Genomic DNA, 18,375 nt, shown 5'->3' on the forward strand with positions numbered 1-18,375 from the left:
GTTAAAGAATAGAGAACGATTTAATCAGTAATATAGCAATAGAATTGGATAACGGGATAAGGCAAACATACACGCGTTAAATGTTTGTGGGACGATACCTACAGCTGCGAACGTATAGCCTACGTAAAAGGTAAAATGTGGCCTTCGGTTGGGTGTCATGACATTGTTATGCTCCCACAGCGCCGTCTACTGGTGGAAATGGAACAAACATAAAATAACCCTCCAAAAAACATCTCGCCCCCAGTTTCTTATTTATTTAAGACGGCTGGCCCGTATAATTGTGCAAGTGCATTAATATCATATTAATTTAATGTAAGCTAAATATATCTATGTTTTTTTAAATGACTTTTTATCCTCACATTTACAGAATTGCACTCTTGTAATCTGTTTTCCTTCCTCAGTTAGCTCACACTAACAAAATATTGGAACTGCTATATGTAATACGATAACGGGCTGCTTAAAAAAAAACAACGAAACAAAAACTTGTCTGTAGGCTACTTTAGAATGGACAGAGGACAAAACAGAAAATAACGAATAATGATTCGTTAAAACGTTCGGAGATTCTGGAAGAAAAAAAATTGGCCGACAATAAATTAAGACTTTATAGGCCTACTGACACGAGGAACATATAGCAATTATCCATAAAATATTTATGTTTATCTTTGACAGCCAATGTGGTCCAAAAGTCACTGTGAACTCCAGGTGCATTCCGTTTAAATAGATGCTGTTTGTTATATTTTACTTCTGAGTAATTGGGTGAGAAAAAGGCAAGCGTCGAACTATTATGATGCTTGTTAAAAACGCTTCTCTCCTACATCTGCGTTTGAGTGCGTTCCCGCCACCGCTGATCTGCTTATGGAAATGCCGCGCGAGCAGCGGGGAAGCGCAGACTCTTGGAGACCGCTCTTGTTAAATGGAATGTCTCTGCATTGCTAATTAGCAGGGACTTCCAACGACCCACCAGTATTTGAGGAAACAATGTTTAACCAATCATTCTACAGAACTGATTTATTAAAACAGGCCTCGTTAAAATATAGGTAGAAAAGCTGTGTTTATTATAATAGACTGTTCCATGGATAAATTAGTGAGTTGTGTTTTTCTTTTCAAATACGTTCGTTCAGCGTTGTAAATGCACAGTAAGCTGAGTATGGTTAAATTAGTGGGTCAATAGAAAAGAAGAAATACATCCTACTGCAACAGTTCAAAATAACAAATACGTACGTGTGTGTGTGTGTTAATTTTATTATTAATGAATTAATTTGTTCATTTTTTATTTTCCTTTGTATATAATACGTTTCGGATACTGAGTCAGAAATTAAAGGGTTGCCTAAGAACCAAAGAAAGGTTATGATGGAAAAAATAAGGTTTTCCTGGCACAGAAAATAGCATGCATATATATATATATATATATACACACACACACACACACACACACACACACACACACATGCACGTATATAGGGCACGCCTCCCATGGATTTTTTTTAATCACAAAAATGCAACATTAAAAATAGAACCAATTGCTCGCGGTGGCACGTGAACTGTAACACCCGATTCGATAGAACTTGAGTAGGGCATGGCAGGTAACGCAGACTCTGGCTTTCTTAAATAAAAATAAGATGGACCAGCTTGTGTTTAGTTGTAATACAGTACAGAGGCTCAATCACATCCCTTCCCTATGAGCTCCACTGTCGGGGGGATAGTGGGTAATTCCGCCGCATTCGAGACATTTGTTGAAAACGTATGAAAACGTTTTTAATTAATTTTATTTTATTCATTTATTTGTGTTTTGTTTTTTGGACCTCCAGTTCGCTCCTAACTGAAGTTGAGAAGAAAGCACACACGAAGAATATATAATAATTTAAACCTGTTCTCGCGAAAATTCAGCAGAATTCAAGAAATCACGAAGAATTCTCAGCAATGCTTTCAAAGTTCAGTGTTTACGAGTTGAAATGCACAGGGGAAAGGACCGAACCTTTCAACACCGATCATCCATTTAGGGGCCTGAAGCACCATAATCAGGTGAGATCGGTCTAAACCCTTGAAAGAGAGGCCTGTAATCTTTCTTTCGTCCACTAGGGGCCGTGCCAGTGACTGCAAAAAGGTCCAAAAATCCAGTATGAAGCCAGTCTTAATTGCTTTAAATTGATTTCAAAATGCAGTTTTCATAAATATTCTCACGAGTGCCCTTAAAAATCAATAAATCCATCATTTAGTAAATTAATTTGGTCAAATTGAACAAAAGTAGCCTATACAAACACCTGCAACCGACTGTTAAAAATAGATTTTTTTATCTATAACTCATTTGTACCTGTAAAGCTATACCTAGATGAGCTTGTATTTTCGTATATACTGTTTCTAAATTTAAACGACAACCCAGTAAGCAATAAGCCAGGCCATTAGCTAATACCACATTAACCGAATTATTATTTAGCCTGTAACTCTGTTTTTAATAACGGACAACACAAGTCTTGAAAAAAACAATATTTAAAGAAATTTACCGTCAATAAAATGTGTCCAACAACAGCCTCAACAACATCATTTCCGCATTCTAAAATGGACTTTTTCAGACTTATTTTAAAGTAATTTTGTGGAAAATATTTGTAAGTTCAACTTTTATTAAAAATATATATTTATTATACACCAGTTGCCTAACATTAGGTTTCAATCGTAACGTTTACCTCCTGTAGTCAAAAGTATAAATGAGTTTCTGTTTGTGTTAAATGATAATATGAGGAGAGAGAGACGCAAGCGTGGTAACCAAAGTATGACATTTAAAACTTGCTGTTAACCCATTTGAACATATTTGTTTAATGTGCACTGAACTGTTGAACTATACGGAATAACAAATAGGATATAGCGTGACACCGGGGCACAGGGATTTAATAGATGTCCCGGAACCTTTTCACCTTTCTGAGAAAAAAACAAAACAAAACAAAAAACTAAAGTGGTGTTGAAATACGTCCACTACCGTGATTCCCGTTCACAGCTGTTTATGGTAGGTTTTTCATAACTAACTTGGAGGATTTATTTGAACATGTTACTTAACAGATCTAGAGCAAAAATCCCTGCTTCTGTTTTGGTTTGCATCGGAACTGGTGCTGTAGCCACCGCAGAGTATGAGTCTGCTGACGTATAGCGATACCCAACGAAGTCAAACGTACAAGGAGTACCGGCTAAGTACGGCAGAAGCGCACTGAATAATGCCTAATTTTTGCACTAGACCGGCGAGCAGTGAATACGCACTCGCTCCATCCACTCGTCTCTCACGGATTGCTGCATGGATGTACTTACGTGCCAGTTCGGCTGCTGTCCTCTCCGCAGATTGATTGGCAGAGAAGGATGCTACATCCGCCCGGCTCGAGAGCAACACTTCAGCCGCCCTTGATCCTGTTCTCGTGGGGCTGGGAGAGTAGCATCCTCCCAGAAGCTCTGTTGTTCCCTGCGCCGTAATCCTCCGACTGCCTGTCCGGGATTCGGTGCTCTCCCTCCAACGTGCACTCACCTAGTCCTCGCTGAACGTTAGCCTTAGCTCGCTACCCCTGGAACAAGAAAAGCCCGTTTATGGCTACACAAAACTGAAAAGGGGGCGATTTAAAAAGACGAAGAATGCATCAAGAACAACAAAAAGTCAGTTGTACCAAGTCTGCTTTATCCCCCAGCGTACCGAATGAGAACGAAATGTATTATATTTTTTCAGTGGGCTTTCAAAGATAATTTGAAGCCATTGTTTCTGGTACAGATGGTTCTTTTTAATACAATAACGCTGTTCTTTGTGAATACTACCCACAATAAAAATCTAAAGCGTTATCCTGAATAACCGTTTTGTTCTCTCTTGTATAGGGCCAACAAAAGCTGCCGCGAGCTCATGGGCTCTGTTTATTGAGGCCATAGAATAGGGGTTTGATAAAGATTTTTTTTCTTCTCCTTTTAGAGAACAGACATGGAAAAGTCAAATGAATTTCACAGACGTAGCGTGATCACAAATATTATACATGAAGGTAGCAATGATTAAGATTGTTATTGTCATAACGTCGTCATTGTTGTTGTTGTTGTCATAATTACTGTTGTTTTTATGCTGCTGTACACAGCCGCCATCAGTAATTTAATGTAACTGTTATCACTGTGCCCTGCCATAACAGTGACACTGATGCTGAAGGAATAACGGACAAAGTTATTCTGTAAAACTTTGTGGGGGGGGGGGGGTGGGGGGGGTGGGGGCGCATCATTCTTAAGTGGACATGAGAAAGCTTGTCTCAGACAGCTGAACAATTAAAATATTTTTTTTCCTGGGGATTTATTTAGATATAGTGCATTGTTTGCCTTTATTGGGCGGTATCAGGAGGGTTTATATTAAGCTTTTTAAACGTTAAACAAATATGTGAGGATTTAAGGCTGATCGGTGGAATTAAAATCTCAATATAATAACTCCTCGGTGTGGATTGTATTTAGAATCCTATTCCACCGAGGAAAGGTGATTGAATTTGGCTTGCGGGATAAAAGGGTCAACCAGCCATTTGCTGTAACAGTATTCAATTTGCAGCTGATGCCATTTTTAATTAAGCATCGGGCTAATCAATAAAGTGGTTATGGAGCCACAATGGGGTTATACGAGTTTATCCAAGCAAAATATACTACGTGTCACTGATCATTAAGACGAACCTCGGTTTCCGTGTCACGCGGACTTTGGATTTGGTTCGGATCTGAGGTCTTTATCGGGTCTGACAAGGAGCTCAGAAAGAACGGGCCGGCTGAAACAAAGAGTCTGAGCGGAGAAGGTGTTTCGTCACAGGCCCTCCGCTTGTCTACCTTTCTATAGGAATTACCGCCGGGTTCTGCCTGCCTATGGCTCCGAACTGACACTAATCCATTCCCGTCGGCGCGAGTCTTTGTCTTTTCGTGGAACACGGTTCACTGTTAATCTCCAAGGTGCTGCTACAAAGAAGAGGTAATAATGACTTCAATCAAAATACGAGCCCCTTTAATTAGCTTGCAAGGTGAAACCCTTGGCAAGCAGAGGAGGGAGCTGAACAGATTATACGGAGGAAGTCTAATAACAACAACAAAATGGGACTCAGGTTATGGGATTATTGTGCTGCTCCGACACAAATATGACTGAGTATTAAAATGCGCTGTCTGCGAGGCAGAGCAGAAATCTGAAGATGTTTTAGGTTTTTTCAAAACTCAATTTTCCAAGTACATTTCACCCCATGATAGAATATATATTTAAACTTTTTGTAACATTTTACACACACACACACACACACACACACACACACACACACACATATATATAATTGAAGTGCTACAAAAAGTTACCCCAAGTTGAAGTATACAGTCAGGAGGATTAACAGATTTACTGTTAGCAATATGCTTTGCCACAGATCACATTATTCATTTTTAATTTGATGTGCAGGTTAAAAATCAAAGTAGTACTATGGCTGCCTAGTGTGCGATTTAATTAAAAATGCAGGGGAGTGTTAAAATGTAACTTAAAAAAAAAGCTTCATGTCAGACGGATTCATTTTTAAAGATCGATAAGTATGTATGTATATGTATATATATATATATATATATATATATATATATATATATATTAGTATTTATAAAAATAGCTGGACGTTGATAGAAGTAACAAGAAAGGTTCTTTTCAAAATGTATAAATGAATTTAGCATGGTGTTTGTTTGGAACACCACACTTCAGAAGACTTTTTTTATGCATTTACTTTATAAGCAGGAGGCTGAATCTGTAACCAGTGAGAAAAACAAGACATTGAGAGCGCTCAGGGCAGCCGGCCTGTCGATCACTGTCAGCCCAATCCCCCACACAGACTCTTCCAAGCCAGCGAATGAAAGGGAGAGCTAACCGCTAGCCACTAGCCGCTAAGCCAGGCACCGCACGTTCTGACGGGGCCCGTTCTCATTACCACATCACCATGCAATCTCCCCGAATAAAATTATACCGGAGACTGCAATGGGACCCAGGCACACCAGCATTCAGGAATTAAAATTAAGGAGCTAAATATTTTGGTCCGCGGCCATTGTGTGTGTGTGTGAGTGTGTGAATGAGTGTGTGTGTCTATATATGTGTGTGTGTGTGTGTGTGTGTGTATGTATGTGTGAGTGTGCATGTGTGTGTCTATGTGTGTGAGTGTGCGTGTGTGTGTCTATATATGTGTGTGTGTGTGTGTGTGTGTGTGTCACTGCGTGCGCATGCACTCGTGTGAGTGTGTGAATGAGTGTGCGTCTGTGTGTGTGTGTGTGTGTATGTGTGTGTCACTGTGCGTGTGCATGCACGCGTGTATGTGTGTGAGTGCGTGAATGAGTGTGCGTCTGTGTGTGCATGTGTCTGTGTGTATGTGTGTGTGTGTGTGTGTGTGTGTGTGTGTGCGTGCCTGTTTTTTAAACAAGGAGATGTGAAAGCATGTTCAGGTGTTATCGATGGCCTGTAGACCTCTTTCTGTTGTGCCCCCCCCCCCTCAGTTAGAGGCAGAGTACTGTCCTCTCCCTCAGCTTCCACTATACATGTTTATACTCCTCCCCGCCCTGGAGGACTGTCCTGAGAACAGCACCCCCAAAACGTGCCAGGCACCCCGTTTGCGGAGCCTCGGATAATAGCGCTGGAGGGGCCAGGGGGTCACGGGGTCACGTCCCCGGGAGGGACGCTGCTGTCCTGTCCTCTGATCAAGGCGCTATATCACACCTGCGGCAGGAGAAATCTCTCGCGGTAGATCCACCTCGCTGAATTTTGACGATTCATCGGGCTTCGGTTTAAGAAATAGTTCAAAACTGTTACACAGAGAGAGAGAGAGATTCCCTGTGGTCTCCCGTACTTAAACCAGACACGTCCTTATAAGTATCTGTACTTTAGCCTGACACATTCAGCATCATATCTGAGATCATCTTCCTCGCATCTCTGCTGAAAGCACACACAGAAATGACCTAAAAGCACCTAAAGCTCTGCAGAGTCCTCAGAGCAGACCAGCCCTGAGATGCAGCGGCCTGTTAATTAATAATTCACATTTGCACAAGAAAGGAACCTGCGTTGGAAATGTGATCCGATATCCCTGTCGGAGTCTAACGAACCTCCAGGGCCGACGCCGGCTCGCGGCTCTGGGTGTTGTTTTGTCGGGATGAGAGTTCACGCTCCGCGATGCGGGGGGATAATGCAGCCGCAGTGTTAACACAAGAGCGTCACCCTCGGCTGGGTGTGAAGGGGAGGACCGGGGCTTCCCCTCGGACCCGCTGCACGCCCCACTGGGGGCCTGTCCCGCTGCCAGCCTGTTTTAAACCCTGTTGACATTTTCCACATTAATGTCTGATAACGGCGAAAATGTAGTTATTAGCCTGCTTCCCCCCCCCCCCCACCGCACCTTCGCCAGGCTCGTCATTATTGTTAAGCCCACCGAGGAAGAGGAAAAACATTTTATCCAACTTCCAGCGGCAGACAAAAGATGGCATTCTGAGCGAGCGCCCGGAGAGAATGGGGAGTGGGAGACGTGTGTGTGATATTCGCACATCCTGCTTCGCTTCAGTTGCATTCAATTAAGAGAGTGTGGATGGGAAACGCTGAGAGAGAGAAGACAGGAAGCTGACGTGCTGCAGTCAGAGTACACCCTGACAACCACCAGCACAGAGTACACCCTGACGATCACCAGCACAGAGTACACCCTGACGATCACCAGCACAGAGTACACCCTGACGATCACCAGCACAGAGTACACCCTGACGTTCACCAGCACAGAGTACACCCTGACGATCACCAGCACAGAGTACACCCTGACAAGCATCAGCACAGAGAACACCCTGACAACCATCAGCACAGAGTACACCCTGACGATCACCAGCACAGAGTACACCCTGACGATCACCAGCACAGAGTACACCCTGACAAGCATCAGCACAGAGTACACCCTGACAACCACCAGCACAGAGTACACCCTGACAAGCATCAGCACAGAGAACACCCTGACGATCACCAGCACAGAGTACACCCTGACGATCACCAGCACAGAGTACACCCTGACAAGCATCAGCACAGAGTACACCCTGACAACCACCAGCACAGAGTACACCCTGACAACCACCAGCACAGAGTACACCCTGACAACCATCAGCACAGAGTACACCCTGACGACCACCAGCACAGAGTACACCCTGACGATCACCAGCAGAGAGTACACCCTGACGATCACCAGCACAGAGTACACCCTGACAAACATCAGCACAGAGAACACCCTGACAACCATCAGCACAGAGTACACCCTGACAACCACCAGCACAGAGTACACCCTGACAACCACCAGCACAGAGTACACCCTGACAACCACCAGCACAGAGTACACCATGACGATTACCAGCACAGAGTACACCCTGACAAACATCAGCACAGAGAACACCCTGACAAGCATCAGCACAGAGTACACCCTGACGATCACCAGCAGAGAGTACACCCTGACAACCATCCGCATAGAGTACAGCCTCAACACACACCATGACAACCACCAGCACAGAGTACACCCTCAACACACACCCTGACAACCATCAGCACAGAATACACCCTCACAACCATCAGCACAGAGTACACCCTGACAACCACCAGCACAGAGTACACCCTGAACACACACCCTGACAACCACCAGCACAGGCGCAGAGTACAAATTAGCTTTAAAATCTTGAAGAATTCCACATTGTTTCTATATATATACAGTATATATATATGTGTGTGTGTGTGTGTATTTTTTTGCATCTATATGTGTGTGTCTTTGTACAGTATAAGCTTTATGTGTATCATACACATTTACATTTAGTCATTTAGGAGTCATTAATTATCCAGAGCAAATATAGAATATAGATGGTATTACCTGCTGCAGCTGCTGCAAAATCATCATAACTAAATCCTGCTTCAGCATGTGCTGGAGACGGTAACTATCTTTCCCTGTGCTTACTAGACAGTTATTCTCACCATCAGACATACCAGTGCTTTTGTTTACTGGCCAATTTGAGTGAAAATAGAGCTTTGGTTCTAGTGACTGCACATCATTATCCGCGAGACTATAATCCCGCCAGCAAATCCTATGACTTCCTGAGCCAGGTTCTTTGTTTGGGATTACTGAGAGCTCAGCCCATAACAAAGAGAAACGATGCGTTCCCCTCATCCTCTGTAATTAAGTGTGGAGAGTAATTTAGAAACCAGCCGAGACTGAAATGCAGCATGAGAACGAACGCGCAAGACGAGATGAGCGGAGCGGAGAGCGGGGAGCTGAGAGCGGGGCGGGCGCTACCTGAGGCCCCGTTTTGCTCCGTCAGCGCAACACCTGGCTTCGCCGTGCAGGTGTAAAATAAAAACGGCACAGGTGGACACGCCCTGGACCCTGTCGCCACCCCACCTTCCTGGGAAGCACCGAAAACGGGCGAGATGTTCCAGAAAAACGTCAGGCGTAGGGCGGTGGGGGGGGGGGGGGGGGGGGGGACAGGGGGGTGTGACAGTCTCAGTTTTTATTTTCATTATGAAATTTATGATCTGTAATATTTACACAGATCTGTTTGTGCTGTGTGCTGTTCCCCACAGCTGGCTTTTTACGGTCTGTCCACAGTGCCCAAACGCGTCGCGCGGGAAAGAGGCTCTCCGTAACCATGGTGGCCAGGCCTGTGTGAGTGAGCGGGAAGGCTTCCAGACGTGCTTGCTCTTCGGGGAGGGGTTGGGGGGTTTGGAGGGGCTGTGGGGGGGGGGGGGGGTTCAGGCGGCTGTAGGTGGGACACACAGCTCTGATCCTCGGGACGAGTTGGCACCCCCAGCGCAGGTTTAAGAGGGGGCCGCCCCGGTTCAGACAGGCCGGGAGAACAGAGCCCGTCTCTCCCGGCGCCGGCGCTGGACCGCCATCTGACAGACGCCGTGGAGGTGGCGGCTCGGGTTTGAAGGCCGTCCAGCGCGCTGGATCACACTGGCTGTCTTCAGACGGACTTTGCGAGCCCCAGAAATTTGGGGGAAATAAAGCCCCCTTCGCCCCCCAAATCCCGCAACCCCCCCTCCCCCCCATCAGCCGCCACAAACACAATATCGGCAGAGGAACGCAGAGAAACCAAGTATTATACGGCAAAACCGCCAAATCAGATTTTTTAAAAACCGCCATTTTAAAATGCCAGAGCTGTCTGAAAATATTTCGCTAGCCGTTGCCTTTTATAAAGCGCTGTTCTGAAACCTCCGTTAAGGAGCAGGTGAATATTATACATATTATAGCCATTAGTTGTGCAGCTTATTTTTAAAAAAAAGGGAATAACAGTGTGTAGAGAAAACAGTGTTTTCTGTTCAGTGTCAGATATATCAGAGGAAAGAGATATATGCTGACATTACAGCACTTTAGCCATAGAGGGGGGCAAGAGGCAAATTATACACCTGTCAGGAGGAGAACTGTCTCTGTCTTGCAGACACGCAACACACACACACACACACCGTCTCACAACACACACCCATCCTCACATACATACACATGGCAACACATGGGTGGCAACACACATACGCACACATGCACACAGATACACAGGTATGCGCACTCTCTCTCTCTCTCTCTCTCTCTCTCTCTCTCTGTCTCTCTCTCTCTCAGTGCTGTGGCAGCATGGCAGAGTAGATCTGGTCTCGTGCTGATGAGGTCATAGCAGATACGCTGTTTTATCTTTAGAACACAAACGGGAGGCGGCGGGGTTTACGCTCGCGGGAGCCACATCCTGCCGGGCCTCACATCCTGCGGGGCCTCACATCCTGCGGGGCCTCACATCCTGCGGGGCCTCACATCCTGCGGGGCCCTGCGCTGTCAGCGTTTCGGCCCCGAGCCGGGAGCCCCTGCACAAAGGGGCTAATGCCGCCGGGGGGGGGGGGGGGGGGGTCAGACAGCGGCCCCCGGGCCAGGCAGACTGGCCGTGACTCCACACACGTTTGTCTTGTCGTCGTCCCCCCCCCCCACCTCCCCGCTAGTTTAAACAGTAGTTGTAGAATTTCACAGCGAGCCCATAAAGGGGGTTCTGGGTGGCGGGGGGGTGGGGGGGGGGGGGGGGTAAATCACTGCAGTTTGCTCGTCTGTGAAAAGCAAAGAGTGGGTCTGAGTTACTGAGCCCTTAACAGCCCGTGCCCTAGTCTGTGCCCCAGTCTGTGTCCCGCTACTGGAACTCATGAGAAAGACCTGCAGGGTCATAAAGAGTTCCCCTAAAGTAAAACACACAAAAAAAACTACTTACGACAAGTGCGCACAGCAGTTTGAAACATCTGCTGTCCTTCTGCGCTATGTGTGTGTGTGTGTGTGTGTTTGTGCCTGTGCGTGCGTGTGTGTGTGCCTGTATGTGTGTGTGCAGGTGTGTGAATACGAGTATGTGTGTGCCTGTGTTATTGTGTGTGTGTGTGTGTGTGTGTTATTGTGTGTGTGTGTGTGTTAGTGTGAGTGCGCATTTGTGTTTGTGTGTGCGTGTGTGTGTGTGTGTTAGTGTGAGTGCGAGTGTGTGTGTGTTAGTGTGAGTGCGTGCGCGTGTGTGTGTGTGTGTGTGTGTTAGTGTGAGTGCGAGTGCGTGTGTGTGTGTGTGTGTTAGTGTGAGTGCGAGTGTGTGTGTGTGTGTTAGTGTGAGTGCGAGTGTGTGTTAGTGTGAGTGCGATTGTGTGTGTGTTAGTGTGAGTGCGATTGTGTGTGTGTGAGTGCGAGTGTGTTTGTGTGTGTGTGTGTGTGTGTTAGTGTGAGTGCGAGCGTGTGTGTGTGTGAGAGCTCAGCTGACTCCTCCTTAGCCTCCCGCTGCTCACATCTGTCCTGCTTAACGCGGGCGTGTGGCTCTCCAGCTCAAATGCGCGCTAATTGGAGAATCATTACCACACGCTGTCGACCCAACGCGCTACCTGCGCATCTCATTACTCTCGCGGAAGTGTGGGGCGAGCGCACGTGCTGCTGCTGCTTACCGGCGTGAGGCGACGCACGAATACGGAGGGGAGCGCTGATCGCACGGGACGTCCCAGAGGCGTAACAGTGTAACGTGTGCCTGTGTACACACTGCCCACAGCACAGTGCACCGGAAGCCAGGGGAGGTTGTGCTCTATTAGAGCTGAGCTCAGTTAATTTTACACTGAACCTTTTGCTGTGAAGGTCCTCAGGTCCTGCATCTCCTCACTGTCCTTTGTAATATCTTTTAGGTTCCCTTCAATAATATTTTGGAGACTAAGTCCTGCAATGTGGCCAGTGATTACCCTGGCATTGTGAGCCCGTGCTAATGCTCTCTACATAGAGCTGTCCTCATGGCAAACACTGTCCTCCTTTCTATAAAACCTGAGCTGTACGAGATGGAGATGGGGATGGAGATGGAGATGGTGATGGTGATGGGGATGGGGATGGGGATGGAGATGGGGATGGGGATGGAGATGGGGATGGGGATGGGGATGGGGATGGAGATGGAGATGGAGATGGGGACGGGGACGGGGACGGGGACGGGGACGGAGACGGAGACGGGGAGGGGATGGGGATGGGGATGGAGATGGGGAGGGGATGGGGATGGGGACGGGGACGGGGACGGAGACGGGGAGGGGATGGGGATGGAGATGGGGAGGGGATGGGGATGGGGATGGGGATGGGGATGGAGATGGGGATGGGGATGGGGATGGGGATGGGGATGGAGATGGGGGCTTTTTGCACACGCTGGTAAATTAGGGGCCCTGGTTGAGCTCGTGGGCTGTTGGGTTGCCGCTGCTCTGCCGCTGCTAACCTAGCAACAGCGCGGAGAGAGCAGCGGCCTGCTTCCTACACCGAGAGTTACGGAACCGCCATGATGCGTTACTGAATGGGTGCGAATCCGATATGAGAACAGGGGGTTGGTGGGGGGGGGGGGTTGTGACAGCAGTATGTCTCTGAAAAGGTACATGCCCACCCCCCCCCCCAGCGACCCGCTGGCCCCCCACAACACCCCCCACCCCCCAATCACCCCCCAGCGATCCGCTGGCTCCTCGTGCCCCCCCCCCCCCCCCCCATCGGCGTGATCAATACTACGGGATTCGTGGCCCCGGCGCCATTTGGCGGCTCCGCCTCGCGCGGCCCGCTCTCGGCCCGCCGGAGCCGCCGCCGCCGCCGCCGCGGCGCACACAATGGAGCCGCCGAGCGCGGATAATTTGCGGCGCTTAATCTGAGGCACTCCGCCATCGATTTCCCCCCCGCTCCCGAGTCCTTCGCCCCGAGTCATTAGCAGCACAAAAACCCCAACTTCATCATACGCTGTGTTAATGTAGGGCCCCACAATACGCCGCGTGCTCCTGCCCTCCGGCCGTCTCTGCCTTCTTATTCTCTCCTTCTTCTTCTTCTTCTTTTGAGAAAGAAATCTCTTTACAGGTCACCGTCCTTCTATTTTTCAAGACGGGGGAAAATGGCGGAAAGTTTAACCCTTTTCTAGTGCAGAAAAAAAAAAAAGAAATCAATATGAAATCCCATTCGGTGGATATATACGCAGACCGCATTCCGGCCCGTGCTTATTCTTATTATTATCTTTATATATGTTTAATCTGTGAAGCAGAAAATATAGAAATTAAACGATTACGCCTGAATGGAGCACCTGGATGAAAGGTATGGTCAGCGCGCTCAGCTCCACCGAAAGCACTCTTTGATCCCCCATTGTGTGTGGGCTCACCTGCCTGTGCGGGACAGGGGTGTGCTGGACCCTATTCGCCCCCGCCCCGCCACTGTGACAGAGCGCTGTCTGAGGATGAGGGGGTGCATGAAAACACTTCCCCCTGGTGCTTACATTAGGCCTGAGGCCCGGAAGGGAAGGGAAGGGAAGGGAAGGGAAGCCACGCTCACAGTAAACATCCCGGATTGAGAAAACAAACACTACAGGTCATAAGATACGGTCAACACTTACAACGCAATCTCACACTCTGTTTCACAAAGCTACTCACACCAGGTGGTGTTTACCGTACGACATTTAACACCAGAGCCAAAACACTTTCACTCTAAAACTCTCGACACCAGAAATTTGAACTCCAGAAAATTTGGCTGTCGGTGTCTACGCCTCACACAGGAAGTGTGTCTCTAGGGAACGGGGAACAGGGTCGCGGGGACTAGGGTACAGGGGGAACAGAGTCATGGGGGAATAGGGTACAGGGGGAACAGGGTTGTGGGGGAATGGGGTACAGGGGGAACAGTGTCCTGGGGGAATGGGGTACAGGGGGAACAGGGTCCTGGGGGATGGGGTCGCGAGGAACAGACTCGCGGGGCACTTCATAAAATGATCAATGAAAACTGCAGGGCTGCAGCGCCAAAAAGCCCATTTCATTTAATTACTGCAAATAAAACTCTCAGTCTGTGAAAAAAGTGTTTTTTCCTCTTGATCAATAGGAAAGAAGATCGATAGAGGAGTTGGCACTCAGATTTGCGCGATCTCAAATGGTTTTCTTCAGCTTGCGGTTTTGCAGAAAAAAAAAAAAAAAGGCAGTTGTTAGCCGTTGTTTATGAAGACAGGAAACACACTGAAGGATCACGCGAGGATGGCCCGCCACGTTTGTGAGCTTTAGGCGCCAGAGAGCGCCAGACACAGATAGAGACGCCATGTTTGTCACGCGATGTTCCTCCCGGAGCGTGACCACGTCGCGCAGGCGGAGCTCGAACACGAGCGAGCCGCGCCGCGCTACGCTACGCCGCGCTACGCTAAGTCGTGCTATGCTACGCCGCGCCACGCTACATGACGCCGGCCTCGCCCTCCGCGATGTCGAGCCGCCGCTCCCGTCGCCCGCCCCGCTAAATAATCCCGCCGTGTCCGCGGCTCCTGCCGCTTACACGCTCGCCGAATGTGTATTTTGTTGTTTTGCGAAAAGTATCGTTTTCGCCCAAAGCCGCGTAACCCCTCGTGGCGGGTGGTGTCACCCGGCCTCTCAAAGCCCCCGCCGCCTTATCTGGGCCAGTCAAATGCGCTTCTTATCGGGGGGAGAGAGAGCCGCCTGACAATGCACTCTTATCAAATTTCTTCAGTCGAGTGCCCGTGTCATTCAGGACTGCGATGGCCTCCCCTTTGATTGATAGGTGGGTTCCCCCCGTTCCCCCACTCCCCACCCACCCCCCCCCCCCCCCCCAAGCAAATAAAAACCAGGATCAACAGCTTTGCACCTCTTTCCCCATCAGAGACCCCAGCGGAACATTCCGGCGTAACAAAAGCAGGATTAAGGATGCATTAGCTCTCCATCGACCAAACGGGCCCTCCAAGTCCCGTCAATACTTTGCACATAATAACCTGCGGTCCCGATAAGGGGACAAAGGGAGCGGGAGGACCGGGAGAAAACAAATCAATGCCGGCGCGGGCGGAGGGGAAGCCTGAAAGACACGCCGCCCGGCCGCGCCGGGATTTGGGGGGGGGGGCAGGTCTGAGGGATAACAGGCCCCTGTCAGCAGGACAATGGGCCGTCCAGGTTCACCGGCGGCCGAGATGGAGGCTGATAGAGGGAGCGGGGAGCGGCTGTGGGACAGGGACGGGGCCCGGGTGCGAGAATGGGGCCCCTGGTGTTAGAATGGGGTCCCTGGTGTTAGGGTGGGGCCCCTGGTGTTAGGGTGCGGCCCCTGGTGTTAGAATGGGGTCCCTGGTGTTAGGGTGGGGCCCCTGGTGTTAGGGTGGGGCCCCTGGTGTTAGGTGGGGCCCCGGGTGTTAGGTGGGGCCCCGGGTGCTAGAATGGGGCCCCTGGTGTTAGGGTGGGGCCCCTGTTTTGTGCAAGTACAGACCCCTGGTGTTGAGACAGGGCCCCTGATGTTAGGGTGGGGCCTCTGATGCCAGAATGGGACCCCTGATGTTAGGGTGGGGCCCCTGTTTGGTGCTAGGACAGGGCCCCTGGTGTTAGGGTGGGGCCCCTGTTGTTAGGCCCAGGCCCCTGGTGTTAGGGTGGGACCCCTGGTGGTAGAATGGGGCCCATGGTGTTGGTACAGGGCCCCTGGTGGTGGGTAACTGCCCCTACAGCCACCATCGCTGATGTGCGTAAACACGTCTATGTGCGCACACGCATTCACCTGTCAGTTAAAGCAAGGGATAGGGCCGTTCCATTCGGCTAGACGGCTCGCGACTGTTTGCGCGGCGCAAAGCGAGGCGTCATATTCACACACATAATCATCGCTGGCAGCGTATTGGTGGGAAAGCGCGTATCCCTGTAATGCGCGCTGTTTATGCTCTGTGTTTCCGTGACTGAAATTGGGCCTCGGGTCTGTGGAGGGTTATCAAACGCGTGAACGAGTGGACGCGTGCGTAACTGTCTCACCACTCCTAATTAATTAATCCCCCCCCCCCACCCACCCACCCCACACACACCCCCACTTTTAATATGCAGGTTGTAAGACTGGGCTATAGGGTTAAGGTAATAATAAATAAATAAGGGAGCGCAGGCAGTGGAAAATGAATGAGTAATGAGAAAAGAGGATGTATGTTCTGTCTGCCGGGGGCTGCTTCACAAAGACACAATAAACCCGGGAACAAACACACTCGCTTAAAAAACTAGCGCAGAAACAGCGGGCAAATTCAATTACAGAAGCAATTAGAAGATATAGGGCAAGCCAGCCTACTGGGACGGTGCCAGCAAACATGAATTAATAAGGCTGAATAGACAGAGGCTGGTGTAGTAATTAAGAGGCAATCACCTATGTCAATGAATACCTAAAAACAGGACGGAAAACTATTAATTCAGTGATCAAAAATATTTTTTAAGATGATTAATACAGCAAATTCATTTAAAAAGACTAATTTCTGGAAAGATATCAAGACAATTGTACATTATGTGGTCCTCCTGGCATTTATATTGCTAATTAAATTTGATCATTTGCCAAGGCATTTTTGAATTATCTGTAAAACAGCAAAGACAGCATTTACTAAACATTGTCTTGCAGTGTTGGTGCCGCTTCCTTGCGTGGAAAGAGACCATGTGTGGCAGACTGTAAATGAATATTCAAAGCGAACTTTAACTGGGAACTTGGGTTTTATTAGAAGTGTCTAACTTCCCCTCTTATCAGCCACTCTTCCTTCCGCAAAAACAATGGCAGCAATTACGATACACGATAAGAATAAAACGAATACTGTTTTGGCTGATTTGCATTCCTAATTATTTTTCATACATTTTGTCCCGGTATAGTGTATCCGTAAAAACTAATTAAACCGTCTGTTAAAATCCTTAACTGAGAAAGCGGTAAACCTTCTCGTGGAACGCTACACGCTGGTAACGGCTGTACGTCGCGACATCCCGCGCGGGCCGCAAACTAACTGAGCATTTCAGTAAATCCGCGGCAAGTCACAGACGCATTAAATACCGTGTATATTGATGGTGCATTGAGAAACCATAGCTTCCGTGTTCGCAGGACACATACTGCATCGTACACTACTACTGTACAAGCCCTGGACAATCAACATTCACTGCCATGCAAATCCTTTAAATGCTAAATACTATTATGTGTCTGATAAAGTTTTTTTTCTTCAATGCGAGCACCTGCTTCTAAAATGACAGTTATCCTGTTGCTTGCGCGGGGAAATGTCACATAGTGCAAACAGACGGCAACATAACTACTTAGGGCTAATTCCGGGAAGTGTGAAAAATGAATTTTGAATAATTTGATTATAAACACCTGTGCAGACAGGCTTCAATAAGCCGAAAACAGCCTGCGTTTCAGTGAGAAAATACGGATACAACTGTTTAGAGCAAATAGCTGTTTGATCATCTCAAGGGCTTTCTTTCATTTATAATCATATTTAAATTTCTCAATTTAGGTAGCGCAAAACGGAAGCCCAATATAAAGCTACGACTAACCGAGTTTTAAGTTTGAGATCTTTAAAATGGATTATACATTTCTCTTTGTGCAGAAAAGGGGCGATTTCCATACACAAAATTAACATATTCATAACATAACATGTTCGCGGGTAAAGCCACTTTATTAAAGATACGCGCGCCAAATGCCACTTAATATTATCAGCACCGGGGATCTAAAGCCATAACGGACCAATAGTCTGAGGGTGAGGATAACATTAATGTGCTTTCCATTTTCAAATGAATACCAGTCCTGTATTTACAGTATAGGGGGTGGGCTATATCATTTACTGCAGAGAGACCTGGACACAGACGGCATGCAGAGCTCGCGTCTCCTCTCCAAGCGCAATTATCACTTAAATAGGGTTGTGCCATAGACATAATCTGCGATCAAAGATATAATATAATATTATATATATATATATATGGTATGTTTATACTCCATATATATTTACGTATGCAGTATTTATGTCATGTCTCAGAAAAGTGTTTAAAGAAGTACAGTTCATTAGCACCTCATTTGCACGGGGCATTATTTACAAAGTCAGGTTCAGTCATGTGATCACACCACACACATTCGCCAGGTTATTCACCAT

General features: G+C 47.8%; 1 protein-coding gene and 1 long non-coding RNA gene across 9 annotated transcripts in view; one reads left to right on the forward strand and one right to left on the reverse strand.

Moving 5' to 3' along the window:
- LOC118225070 overlaps window positions 1-18,375 on the reverse strand; it is a 149,531-nt gene that overhangs the window by 38,710 nt on the left and 92,446 nt on the right. For 7 of the 8 annotated variants that reach the window (XR_004764751.1, XR_004764750.1, XR_004764758.1 and 4 more), the window contains one exon: window positions 3,295-3,542. The gene's annotated coding sequence lies outside the window, so the exon portion shown is untranslated. Of the gene's footprint in view, window positions 1-3,294; window positions 3,543-3,641; window positions 3,845-18,375 lie in introns of those variants that run through there. The other variant, XR_004764752.1, reaches the window with a different exon arrangement.
- The window catches only part of LOC118225072, a 54,318-nt gene that overhangs the window by 29,208 nt on the left and 6,735 nt on the right, over window positions 1-18,375 (forward strand). The window lies entirely within an intron of this gene.

The sequence above is a fragment of the Anguilla anguilla genome, chromosome 4, assembly GCF_013347855.1.
Source record: "Anguilla anguilla isolate fAngAng1 chromosome 4, fAngAng1.pri, whole genome shotgun sequence".
Classification (NCBI taxonomy): Eukaryota; Metazoa; Chordata; class Actinopteri; order Anguilliformes; family Anguillidae; genus Anguilla; species Anguilla anguilla.